Here is a 14099-nt window from a genome sequence, read left to right as displayed (position 1 = left end):
GGGGAAATGGAACATGAAGTAGGCTAACCAGTTATCAGGATGGCTGGTGGCTGGGTGAGCAGGAGCAAGTCAGAAGGGAAACAAGAACCTGGAGGAGAGTGACAAGATGAGTTCTTCATCTTTCAAACAACCAGTCAACACACCTTGGACTGGGGCATTGCCGGTCGTTATGGGAGACCCTGGGGGACATTCAGGTTGTGATTCTTGGAGGGGATTTGGGGGGGAGTGGACAGAAGGCTGGAGTTGCAGGCAGAAGACTAGATCCTAATTCTGTTCCTTCTACCTGTGTGATCTTTTAGCCTCAGTTTCCTCATCTGTATAATGAAAGGGTCAGGCTGGATAACCTTCAAGGTCCCTTTCAGCTCTAACTCTGATCTAATGATCCTGCTGTCTGAATGTTAGCCAGAGGAATCTAGATCTGATTTCATAGAGCACGGACTACACCCCATGGGCAATGGGGACCCTCAGAAGGGTTCTGAGCAGGGGAGTAATATTCACCATGGGGGTATTATTAGGAAGATGAGTCCCTTCTTCCCTAATTCAACAAAACAGTATCTTGGTTGCAGAAAAGTGTTCAGAGTTCCTAATAACCACTTAATAAATATTTGGTGGATTGAAATGAAAATTAATTAGTCAATTAATTAATTCAGCCAGTCAGCTGATCTTCCACTGTCTGGTAGAATGGAAGCTCTCGGAGGACAGACACTATTGTCACTGTCGCCTTAAAATTTATTTCCAGAGCCTATTCCAGGACATAGTGTGTGTGTGTATATGTGTGTGTGTGTGTGTCTGTGCATGCATGTGTGAGTATGTGTGTGTGTGAGTATGTGTGTGTGTCTGTGTATGTGTGTATATCTGTGTGAGTGTGTGTGTGTGTGTGTGTGTGAAGAATCCCATGGTTTTTCCTCCACTCACCAACATCAATGTGATTGTTAGTACTCTCAGTCTTGGGCCAATGACAAAGGAACGGATGTGTTATTGAAGACCTGAATCATGGCAAAGGTTGGCATTCCTGCTAAGACCAAAAACAGAGGACAGAAAAAAGCTGTAGTTAAATGGAAGGGTGAGCCATCACTCCGGGCTTCCTTGGACCACCCGTCCATGGTGAGCCTTCCAGAGCCAGTCTCTCCTTGCAGCAGCAAAGAAAGGAGATGGTGGACTTGGTTTTGTTGTGTGTCCAAAGGCAACAAGGAACCTCATTTCATGGGAATTCAGCAATGCTTCCAGGAAAATGGAATGCTTTGTACATCTGTCAATGCCTGTAGTTTCTCTCCACACCCTCCCTCCTCCCCCATGTTTAATTATAAAGTGAATTGCCAGAGTCTGACCACAGCAGGTACTGGAGTATCATTTTCTCTTAGCTCTGGGCAAATCTGTGAAGATGGGGTATCTCTCTGGGTCGTAGTGCAGTGGGTGACGTAAGGCTATCTGGAGTGATTTGCCCAGTGGAAGAGTGATAAGAAATCAAGGGTACATTTCAGCAGAGACAGAACCCCTGTTAACCCGGGAGTGTTGGGGAAATTAGGGAAGCTATCTCTCCATTTATCAAAGCCCTCGGAGGGAAATGAGACGATAGAGCAGAGGGCAAGACCATCTTTCTCCCTCCCTCTTCCACCTGGTCTTTCTCTCTTTCCTCTCTGTCTCTGTCTTTATCTCTTTGTCTCTCCCTCTTTCTTTATTTCTCTGGTTCTCTCTCTGTCTTTCTTCCTCTCTGTCTCTTTCTGTTTCTACCTCTATCTCTTTCACTCAATCTTTTTTCTTTTATTTTAAAGCCAACATGTGTTTGGTGATTCTTGCCAGCTCTTGCTCTAGGTTTTAGCCTCTCTCAGTACCTTTTCTGAGGGGCTGCCTTTGGGTCTGCTCTAATGTAGGACAAACAGCTCATGGTGCATGAGGGATGATTGAAGGATCTGGGGATGCTTAGCCTGGAGGAGTTTTGGAGTAGGGGGTCGAGTGGATGTGGGAACTGGCATGACAGCTGTGTCCAACTATGTTTGTGGCTGTCATGTGGAAGAAGGATCAGGCTTGTTCTTTCTGAACCCAGAGGGCATGGCAGGAGCCGTGGGTGGAGGCTGCAAAAAGGCCAATTGAGGCTTAAGGTCAGGAGACACTTCCTAACCATGAGAGCTACCCCAGAGTGGAGCAGGCTGCCTCAGGAGGTGGTAGGTTGTCTTTCCTCCAAGGTCTTTGCACAGAGACTAGATGTTCCCTCATGGGATGATATTGGAAAGGGATTTTTGGTCAGGAACGGAAGAGCTGGAGGATATGATTCTCGAGGGTCCTTTGACCTCTGAAGTACATTCATTCATTCATTCATTCATTCATTCATTCATTCATTCATTCGTTTACTCACTCACTCATTCATTCATTCATTCATCACCACCCTATACTCAGCCTTGGGAGAGACACAAATATTGAATGAGACCCTATTGCTTCCTTCATAGGGCTTATAGTCTCGTTGGACAATGGACGCGAGCAAAGATAATGACAAAAACCCCACAGGGATATTTCACTATCTCAAGGCTGAGGCCCTGGACTACTGTCTCCTTCAAGGTGGTCAGGGACTAAAGAATGTGTTTATTATTAGATCAACAGATTTTTGGCATAAGATTCATTGCACTGAATGGTAGGACTTGGAAAACAATCAGACAAGGAAAGTCAATGGGATTGGGAAGTCTGTGAAAAGTAGGGGCAGGACCAGGAATTCCTTGAGACAGAAATGGAGTAGGAGGCATTAGAAATCATGAGAGCCAGAACTCACGGCCCCAAAGTTCAGCTGAGTCAAGGAGGGAGGGAGAGTTCCTGCCCGTCTTCTTTTGTACAGGCTGGAAGTCACCTCCATCTTCCGGAGGCCCTCGCTTCCTTCAGAGCTCAACTCAAGGGCTGCCTCCTACAGGAAACCTCCTATAATTCCTCTATCCCTTCCTTCTTGAAGTGACGTTACTCTTCTCAAACTGTTCCAGATGATTTCCCACAATGGGTGGACCAGTTCACATCTATTCCAGCAGCTGGAGTCATGCGCTTCTTTCCATGGCCCTTCAGACCTTATAAGTTTCCATTTTTTGGGCCATTTTCGCCAATCTGATGGGTGTGAGATGAATTCTGAGTCGTTTTAATTCTCATTTCTGTTGCTAGTGGTGATTTGGAGCATTTTTTCATTTGGTTATTGACAGTTATCATTTCTTCTTTTGAAACACTTTGTGTATCTCCTTTGTCTTGGGGGGTTGGAGACAACACACAGACTGTAAATAGAGCATGTCTTTCTTCAGTGAGTGAAACTGGTGAAGCGAAATGGCAAGGGTGTGAGGGCTGGGCCCGGAGCAGGAGCGGGGGTCTGGGGGTGCTGTGACATGGGCTCTCTGCTTGTTGGTGGCAGTCACTTAGCAGCTGTTGATGCGTGGTCCTGTGTACGTAGCCAATTGATTCCCTTTGTGGGTCCTGACACCAAGGGCAGACCCTGGCACCCCAAAGCTCCCTCCTTCTCAGGTTTCAGCAGGAGTGTGGCAGGAGGGCAATGAAGCAGCCCCCAGGAGGCAAAGAGGTCAGTAGAAAGGTTCTAGAGTTGGGCTCTAGAACATCTGATGTGGTTTAAGTTGGAACTGGACCAAGGAAAAGATTTTTCAAATCTCCTAGAACCCCAAAGCATCACTCTTCTGATAGAAAGTCAATTCCTTAAGGTCAGGGACTGATTTTTGTCTTGGGATCCCTAGTGCCTAGGGGCATCTGGGTGGAGCCATAGTAGGGAGACCCTTGGACTTAGAGTCAGGAAGACTCATCTTCATGAGTTCAAATACAGCCTCAGACGCTTACTAGCTGCGTGACCCTGGACAAATCACTTCACTCTGGTCTGCCTCAGTTTCCTCACCTGTAAAATCAGCTGGAGGAGGAAATGGTAAACCCCTTCAGTATCTCTGCCAAGAAAACCCCAAATGGAGCTACAGAGAGTCAGACACAAGTGAAACACAACAACCCTAGTACAGAGTACATGGTGGGCATGCAATAATACTTGTTGATTATAATCCACGTGTCAGATTTCATGACTCACAGGTCATATCTCTGATAATGAGGGTATTTGGTGCCCACATCCCTTTGGACGGAGTCCAAGCTAGACCCTCTTTTTATCCAACCTTCTGTTACTCACTCTGTGTGTGTGTATATACATACTGTTTACACACACACACACACACACACACACACACACACACAGAGTTGTTGCATATTCTCTGCCCCCTATTAGAGCGTAAGCTTTTGGATGGCAGGGCTGATTTTGTCCTTTTTGTATCATCAGTACTTAACACTGTCCCCGGAACATAATGATAATAATGATGTTGATAGCTACCATTTATATAGCATTTTAAAATTAGAAAACTCCATTTCAAATATTATCTCATTTTATCCTTGCAATAATTCTGGAAGGTAGGCTGGGTACTAGTATTACCCTCATTTTACAGATGAGGAGGCAGATAGAGGTTAAATGACTTGTCCAGGGTCACACAGCTAGTAAATAAATATCTGAGGCTAGATTTGAACTCAGGTCTTCCTAACTCCAGGCCCAGTGTTCCATTCACTGTGTTGACTCATAGTAGGTACACAGTAGGCACTTAATCAATGCTTGTTGCTGTTGATGATCTAATTCTGCTCTAGAATGAGTATTATAATAGCAGGGCTCCTCTCAGAGCACTGGGATTCCTAAATACAGACCAACCTGTGTAAACTGGTGTACACATAGGTAGGGACGATTAGAAGCTGGGGGAGAGGGTCTTGGGTTTATGTGAGGGGAGCAGTTGATCCCTAGATTTCAGAGTTAGCTTCTCTGCTCACTCCTCCCTGCCCCCTCTGCCTACCCATCAGACATCAGGCAATTACTCCACTTTTCCCATGTCTACCGCACACACTGTGGCTTTCCTCTTGTGCTTTGAGATCTTAGGGTCGCCGAGAGACAAGGAGACAGCACGGTGCAATGCAAGCTGAGTGAGTTTTGCAGCCTGAAGACTTGGATTTGAATCTCAGCTTGATGTCCCTAAGCCTTAGTTTCCCCATCTGTAAAACAAGGGATTTGGCCTGGATGGGCTCCTGGTGGCCTGAATCCGCCATCTGAGGGACACGGCTGTAAAAGTGGGGCTCTTTTTTTTGGTGAGGCCATCGGGGTTAAGTGACTTGCCCAGGGTCACACAGCTAGTAAATGTCATGTGTCTGTGTGGGGCTCTTTCCCAGGGCTCCTCATTCTCAGAGCTCTGCAGAGATCCCGGGGAATGCTCATGCAACTGCCATGTCCCCATGCCACAAAACCCTTCCAGGGAAAAGAGGCTGCTTGGCAGGTGCTGGGAGAAGATCTCCTGCCCTGGCAGAGTCAGGTCAGAGCTGGTTAAGGTCTGCCCTGGGCCTCTTCTCCCCCACTTCATGGCTGTGTGACACTGGGCCAGGTCCTTAGCTTCTCTGATCCCAAGAGTGCTCACTGGTAAAGCAACAGCACTCACCTCCCAGATCTGTGTCAGGGGAGAATCCTCAAAGGGCATCACTAGAGAAACAGCTATTTTGCTCTGAATTCTATTGAAACCTTTCTGTTTTCCTGGTCCTGGGAAAGAAGGAGGCAGCTATTTTTGCTTTGGGGAGTGGGCCAGGTTATTCCTTGTTCCATCCCTTTGGCTATCCCGTCTCAGGATGGATGTGGGTGGCAGAGTAGACCCCAGTGTCCCAGAGGTCTGAGACGCCTCCAGGATGCGGGAAGAGAGAGGGCATCTGCTCCAGCCTACAGACGCCTAGGGTCCTCATGCATGCCGGAGGGACCTTTCAGAATTCCCCTTAATTTGACTTGAAATAAAACATCCGTGGTTTGCGAGGCAGGAAACCGTATCTTTCGGCATGACATGAAATAATGTTGCTGTCTGAGTGAATGAAAAAATTAGACGTGTAGCTAAGTCGGGGCATTTTTAAATAGTCGGGCAGGTCACGCCTGCTTCCTCCAGGCCTTCGATAACCGGGCTGATAACAACTCTGGCCCTGGAAACATCCTCAATCAATAACCCAAGATCGCTGCTGAAAGCCGGCGCTCGCCTGTGGTAGCAGATGGGAAGGAGGCAAATAATATTTGTCTTACTTTTCAGACTGATTTCCTGTTTTGAATGAGGCAGAGTGTGTCCATATGTTAATCAGATTGGGAGCAGAGATAGAGGAGTTCAGGTCACCAGCCCCCCACTCCCCAGGCTCTCCAAGGCGGCCCGCCATAAAGCATCCTCGGCAGCTCCCCGGTGGACCTTTCCCAAATGGTGCTGATCGTGTGTCCAGCTCAATGAAAATGTTCCCCAGGGACCAAGGCACAAGCTTTCAACTGGGGGGCGGACGTTTATTCTGGGGGGAGGTCCTTTGTTTGAATTTTATGGCTCCTGGCACGTCGCAATTCCGAGCTCGAGCTTGTGAATACCGGCTCCCCCTTTCCTCCTTCTTGGGTTGACTGTGGACCTCTCACTTCAGTCGGAGGACATGTTTCTCCCTAGAAAACCTTCCCTTGATTCCCTCCTCCTTAGATGCAGGGATCCCTCCTCTCCCCAGGAACCAGAGAGGAAGTCTCTTTCCATTCTGGATTCATGAGCCCAGCCTGGGGTGGCCTAGGAGAACTGGGGAATCACAGACTTTCAAGGCCCTAAGTTCCGTGAATTCTTGCAGCTAAGTTGCCCTGTTCCCCCTAAGTCTGCTTTTCAGCAGGCTGAATACCCTCAGTTCCTTCATCGGGTTCTCCTACAGCGTTCCCTCCATTCCCTTCCTGGCTCTGATGACTTTCCCCTGGAAGTTCTCCCCCAATGTCTTTCCCACAATGGGGTGCCCAGAACTGAATCTAATACCCGGGGTGGAGGACGGCTCTGTTCTCGGTTGGGCTCAAGACTGCCTGGGCTCTAGGCATTTGATATAACCCACAAATAGGCCCTGTCCTTGCATAGGTTGACCATGACCCCCCCCTCTGGCCCCAGCCAACCTCATTGCATTCTTGCCTCCATACCCTAGGAAAGCATGAGCATCTGTCAGCAGCAGAGGGGTTCACGGCCCCAGGAAGCCAGCGATTGATTCTTAATCTCCCCCTACCCCTCTGGAAAGGAAACCCAGATGATTAATAGTGAGAGTTAGTGTTTATATAGAATTTTAAGGTTTGCCAAACATTTGACAAATTTATCATTTTAGGGACAGCTAAGTGGCCCAGTGGACAGAGTGCCAGGCAAAGACTTGAGTTCAAATTCGGCCTCAGACACTTCCTAGCTGTGTGACCCTGGGCAAGTGACTTAACCCTGTTTGCCTCAGTTTCCTCATCTGTAAAATGGCCTGGAGAAGGAAGTGGCAAACCCCTCCAGTATCTCTGCCAAGAAAACCCCAAAGGGGGTCACGGAGAGTCGGACATGATTGAAATGATGGAACAGCCTTCTCATTTGACAATGGCCTTGGAAGGGAGTTTTTATTATTCTCCTCATTTTGGGGCTGAAGGAACAGACCCTCTGTGGCCCTGGGCTAGCAGAATTATGGGAGGCTGGCTGTGCACTCAGGCTTTCCCGACTCCAGGCCCGGTGCTCTAGCCACTCAGCCGGCCAGCTGCCTCCGCCTGGTTGCCTAATGTTTCTCTGGCTCTGCCATTTGAGTCCCTTGAGGACCTGGGCACAAGGGTCCCTGCTTGTTCAATCTCACGTGCCGCCTTTCTCCAGGTAGGACCCTGGCTATTCTGGCCCCATGGCTGTGTTATTTGTAATGCTTTCCAGGAAAGGAAGGAAATCCAAACCCTTGTTTGGATAAGGGGAACAGAGCCTTGCTTACCACATCCCAGTATGGGTTGGTGGTGGGTGCTCTTTGAAACCTGAGCAACGTATAAATTTAGGGCAAATGAAAGGACGTCTTATTTTGCAGACTCCTAATAAATGTGGAGAGTTCACTACCCGCTGAGGTGGCCCTAGTATGATTGCCAAAGGGTGTGGACACATCTGTGAGCAATGGAATTTGTGAGCCAGGAAGGGGAGAGAGAGAACAGGAGCAGTCCAGTATCTGGCACATAGTAGGTGCTTAATAAACGTTTGCTGATTGATCATTTCTTTCTAGCTGAGATTAGGGTGGATGACTTCTTCTTGTCAATGAACTTTGGGCCAATCATGAAACAAAAAGGATTTATAGTTAGAAGGGGCCTATCCCCCGACCCATGGTTTTACAACTGGCTCGCCTGGAGTTATCAGCCTGAGCACCTAGACTTGGAATTGATAGGTCTGAGTGTGAAGCCTGGCTCAGCTGTGTGATCCTGGCAGGTGCATGCCTTCTCTGGGCCTCAGTTTTCTTGTTTGTCAAACAAATGACTTGGGCTAGGCCTCCAAGTCTCTTTCAGGCTGTGATCTTATGATGCTATGGGTGAACTTTGACACTTCAAGTATTTTTGATGTCACCAGTGTGACATCAGCTTCTGTCATCCTGGCAAATTACATCCTCTCCCAAGCTCTGGCAGATGCGCCACAAATCCATCCCCTTATGGGTGACCTGAGAAAGACCTTCTCCTGGATTGGCTAGTCTGACCCTCAGGTGGTATATGCATGGTCCACTGCTAGAGCCACATGTGGAGTCTTTCCAGCTGGAGAGCAGAGCTGGGTTCCTACTGCCAGCGTCTTTGAGAACCTATACTCCTTGTCCTTCCATCTGGAAACATCTGAGAGGTACTTTAGGTATCACCTAAGGCCCTGCTCTTGTGACCCAAGCCCATTCTCTCAGGAATACCTGGCTCTGATGAAAGTCTGCACCTTATAACTATCGTTTGGAGATTCTGTTTTCTCTCATTAGGAAGAGAACAGAGTCCAAAACCTATAGGCCAGTCAGCTTGATTTTGATTTATGGAAAAAAATCATAGAACAGATCATTAAAAGGATGGTTGGTAAACTTTTAGAAAGGGAGGCACTAGTAGAGAGCCTGCCTGGCTGCATCAAAAACAGGTTGTATTCGACCAACCTCAGTCCCATTTTGAACAACATTACTAAGCTAGCAGATGAAGGAATGCAGCTGATGCAGTTAATCTAAATTGTAGCAAAGTCTCTTACATGATGCTCATAGAAAAGATGGAGAGATATGGATTAGAATGATTCTAATAATTACCTAATCATTAGATGATAATACAAACAGATGAATCAATAGCTGATGAAATGACCAGACTCAAAGAAGACCTGTACGTAGCTGAATGTTGCAGGAAGTCTCCAATGGAGTATCCCAGAGCTCAGCAGGTGGCCTTGTGCTGTTTAACATTTTTAACAATGACTTGGACAAAGGCACAGATGGTATGTTTATCAAATTTGTGAATGACATGAATCTGGGAAGGACCCCCATCAAGGTAAGGAAAAAATAGCCTTGACAGGCTGGAGCATTGGTCTAACTGGAACAAAATTAGATTCAACAGAAATAAATGAAAAGTCTTGCACTTGGGGGCAAAAAAATCAATAGCCCATGTGTGAGATGAAGGAGGCACAGATAGAAAGCAGTTTTTCTGAAAAGGATCTGGGGTTTTTAGTGGATGGCAAGCTTTATGTGAGTCAGCAGGGGATGGGGCAGCACCCAAATCTAATGCTATCTCAGGATGCATTAATTGGCACAGACTTTCCAGGCAATCGTCTCCCTGTGTTCTGCTCTACTCACCCTTTGACTGGCGTATTCTGATTGTATTTGGGTGCCACAGTTTAAGAAGAGTTTAAGAAGCTTGAGAGATCAGCTGGGGAAGGGTCTGAAGGATCCTGGAGACACACCCCTCCAAAGTTAACTCTCTCAGGCCCGGCTCTAGCAACACTCAATGAAGTGATTCACATGAGGAAGGAGAAGGGCACAGAGGCCGTGACGGATGGGCTGAGGTTGAAAGAATAGCGCATAGTCAGCCCAGAGAAGAGAAACTCTGGGGCATCTTCATAGCAACCTTCACAGATTTAAAGGAGGAAGGATTAACTTGTTCTACTTGGGCCCAGAGTAGGGAACTAGGAGCCACGAGTGGGAGTTACTAAGAGGTAAATTCAGTCTTAATTATAGGCCTGCCTTAAGAAGTAGGGGGTTCGCCTCCTTGGAGGTCCTCTAGAAGAGGCTAGACAACCATTTGTTGGGGAGGCTATAGTGGGAATTCTTTTGCATCTATGGGTTGGGCCAGATGGCCACCGAGGACAATTCCAGCTCTCCAGTTGTGTGATTCTGTGACCAGTAAAGCTTGCCAAGCCCTTTACAGACATCTCACTGGAGTCTCACAACAAGTCTGTGGAATATTGCAGAGATCACTAAAGCTCCCGAACCACTCTAGTGTGCTTACCTTCGTAAGGGAGGAATCTTTGCGAGAAGAGTGGGTGCCATCTTGGGAGCGGGCTCCACGTGTTGGGAACACATATGACTGAGGCAATTCCAGCATTTCTGGGCCCTAATGTTCTTTCTCTTCCTGTGGTGTTCTCGCATTGCTTCCCTCTGGGCACGGCATCTCTGCGAACCTTCCTCTCCATTATCTCAGCACCCTGGGTGAACCAACAAATCACCTGGGTCGGCCGTAATCTGTCTCTCGTTCTTGATATGCCATTGACGGGACCACATCCTCCTTGGGTCACATCTCGCTATAGGGGAAATCACTGGCTCCGAAATCTAGCCTCTGATGTTTATTACGAGTGTGACCTTGTTCAAGCCCCTTTCCTTCTCTGGGGCTCAGTTTCCCCCTCCATAAAATGAGGGAGTTGGACCATCGGTCACATAGACCCCTTCCGCCTCTAGATCTGGGATCACATAAATCACCTCATTGAGTGTTGCTAAAGCCGGCCCTGAGAGAGTTAACTTTGGAGGGCTGTGTCTCCAGGATCCTTCAGACCCTTCCCCAGCTGATCTCTCAAGCTACTCTGCCATTGACAGCTTCAGCCTCACTCCTCCTTCCTTCCTCCCTTCCTCCCTTCACTTCTAGCCCAGCCCAGCCTTGCCTTCCACTCTCCTGACAGGCGGCAGTCCCCATTCTTCCCGAGGGGCTGACTTCTAAGATGTTTGTACACTGTGATCAGTTCCCAGGCATCTCTTTGTCCCTTTTCTGCCTCAACCCCGTTTTATCCAGATGAAGGAGAGAGGGAGAAAAGACCTTCGGTTTTTAGCCCAGGATCTACCTCAGTGTGTGTCTGGGCAGCCAAGTCAGACATCACTGTGGAAGGGAAGGCTGAGGTCCATCTGATAGTCATGAGCAGATGCACAGAAAAGATACACAAAACACAGAAGAACTCTCTCACACACATGCCTTTTCATCGGTCTGTATGTGGAAATAAACATGTACACATTTTTTAGTTATTGAAAGGCTTTGCAAGACTTCCTGCATTTTGGGAAAATGGAAAAGTTAGAACATGTAATGCACAGGATCATAAGAATCATAGAATATCAGAGCTAGGCAAATTCTATGAATCTAGAATCCAGGATGTCAGAGCCTGGAAGGACTTTAGAGTAGGGAATGTCAGAGCTGGAAGAGCCCATAGAACCCAGAATATAGAATGTTAGCTCTGGAAAGCACCTTCAAACATGGAACGTGGGCACTGGTAAGGGCCTTAGACTGCAGAACATAGAATGTCAGAGCTGGAAGGGACCTTAGAACGGAGAATGTCAGCATTACAAAGAACCTGAGAACAGATTATCAAATGGGGAAAGACCACCACATACCTAACTTTAGTAAGAAGGAACCATGGAAGATGGAACAGTGAACTTCAGAACTGAGAAGAACCTTACAACCCAGAACATAGAATGTCAGAGTTGGTGGGGAAGGACCTTAGAACATGGAATGTTACAGCTGAGAGGGACCTTAGAACATGGAACATCAGAGGTGGGAGGATCTTTGAAACTTGGAACGCAGAATGCTAGAGCTGGAAGAAATCTTATTGGTCATGAGTCCAACTCCACTATCTTATTAGTGAGCCATTGAGTGTGGGAGGAGTGGGGTAAAAGACTTACCCAAGGTCATGCAAGTAGTAGGTGGAAAGTCTAGAATTTGAACCCTTGTCCTCTGACTCCAAATATTCTCCATGTTGTGTCTCACACAGAGGCAAGTCCCTCCCACCTCTCTTGCTTTCTCTCCATGACTAATTAAATTGGAGAAACATTTAGGAAGTACAAGACCCTGGAGATACCCAGATGAACTTAGACCCTTTGCTTGCCCTCAGGGAGTTCCCGGTTGAACAGCGTTCTCACCCTCAAGTATATCAGGAGACTTTCAGTCCAAGAAGACTTTGCTAACTTCTCACAAACAGTCCACAAACAAAGCTCCAGCTTCTATAAATGGACAACTGGTAATTTCCTCTGGGCTTTCTTGTTCCCTTGGGAAAGTCAGAGATGTTCCATTGAATTCACCACTAGATGTCACCGATGTTTGTTGGCTGAGTGGGTGGGAGTTGGGAGTACCACCCCCCCTCCACCCCCAACACTACCTCTCACAACCTGCCATTGTACCTTGCAGACTGGAAAGGCAGCAGCCTTGGGCTAGGTAACCAGCTTCCTTTTCCCACCCAGCCCTGTGGGAAAGAAACTCTTTGCTTTGTACTCCTGAAAGGTAGAGAGCTTTGCCACCTGAGAAGGAAGATTTTTCTTTGGGAGGTTAAGGGAATTCTAGAGTAGAGAGAGACTATTGAAAGTGATCCTCTGGCCCAACCTCCTCCTTTGACAAATAGGGAAACTGAGGCCAATGAGTGGGGGAGAAGGGGCTTGCCTATAGTCACATGGACAGGTGGGATTAGAACCCACCTCTTAGGACTCCAGTTCCAACTGCTCATTCCCTTTCTCGTATGTCTATAGTGGTTGGCATGTTGTCTCTCCTATTAGAATGGGAACTCCTTGAGGGCAGGGGATGTTTCTGCTTTTTTTTTTTGGTATCCCTAGCACTTAGCTAGGTGCTTGGTATCTAATAATAAACTTAATAAACACTTCTTGACTTGACTTGACTTGACTCACTCTAGGCTGTGACAGAGGCTACAGCCAAAGCAGAGAAAGATGCATCAGTGCCTTCAAGCTATAGGAACTTTGGTGCAGTGGAAAGAGATAACAACAGGAACCTGGAGTCCAAGGACTTCAAATCCTGGCTGTCACTTACTTACTGTGTGTCCTAGATCAAGTCCTTTCTCCTGTCAGGGACAGAGTTTCCTCCTCTGTAACATTATTCATTTAGACTATTCTTAAAGTCCATTCCTGATCTAAAGCTATAAAAATTCCAATCGATCCAGATGCAATTATTAAGCATCTCCTACACACCTTCCATCTACTCTTCATGTTTCTTGTATGTATTGATTTATGCACCTGTTGTCTCCTGATTACATTATAATTTCCTTGAGGTCAGGGACTCTGTCTCTGTCTCTCTCTGTTTCCATTTGTTTTTATTTGTGTTTGTTTTTGTGCCTGACACATAGTAGGCATTTAATGAATGCTCCTTGATTGTTTGAATGCCAGAATCTGAGGATATAAAGTCCCAAATAACACAGTTCCTGCCCTTTAGGAGCTTGGAGTCTATCCCAGTAGACAATACACATATACATAAATAGACACAAAATACATAGAAGGGAAATTTGTTTTGGGGTGGGGGAGGGCGCTAGTAGCTGCGGTGAGTTCTGTGAGAGACTTCATGTAGAAGGTACCTCTGGAGCAGAGTTTTGAAGGGAACAAGGGATTCTAAGCTACCGTACTCACTAACTATGGGACGTTGGGCAAGTTCCCACCCATTTCTGGGCTTCATTCATGTTCCTTATCTGTAAAATAAGAAGGTTGGATTGGATGACCTCTAATCTTCCCTTACAGATCTAAATCTATAGTCCAATGATATGACTTATAATAGTTGGCATTTATATTGTACTCAGCTAGGTAGCACAGTGGATAGTGCACAGGGCCTGGAAAAGGGGAAAGTCATTGTCATAAGTTCAAATGTGGCCTCAGGCACTTACTGGCTGTATGACCCTGGGCAAATCATTTAACCTTGCTTGCCCAGTTTCCTCATTTGTAAAATAAGATGGAGAAGGGCATAGTAAACCACTCCAGTTTCTTTGCCAAGAAAACCCCAGATGGGATCCCAAAGAGTTAGATGTGACTAAAATGACTGAACAACAACAACAATAACATATTATGCT

The sequence above is a fragment of the Vombatus ursinus genome, unplaced genomic scaffold (genome assembly GCF_900497805.2).
Source record: "Vombatus ursinus unplaced genomic scaffold, bare-nosed wombat genome assembly UNPS02011369.1, whole genome shotgun sequence".
Taxonomy (NCBI): domain Eukaryota; kingdom Metazoa; phylum Chordata; class Mammalia; order Diprotodontia; family Vombatidae; genus Vombatus; species Vombatus ursinus.
This window is presented reverse-complemented; position numbering follows the sequence as displayed.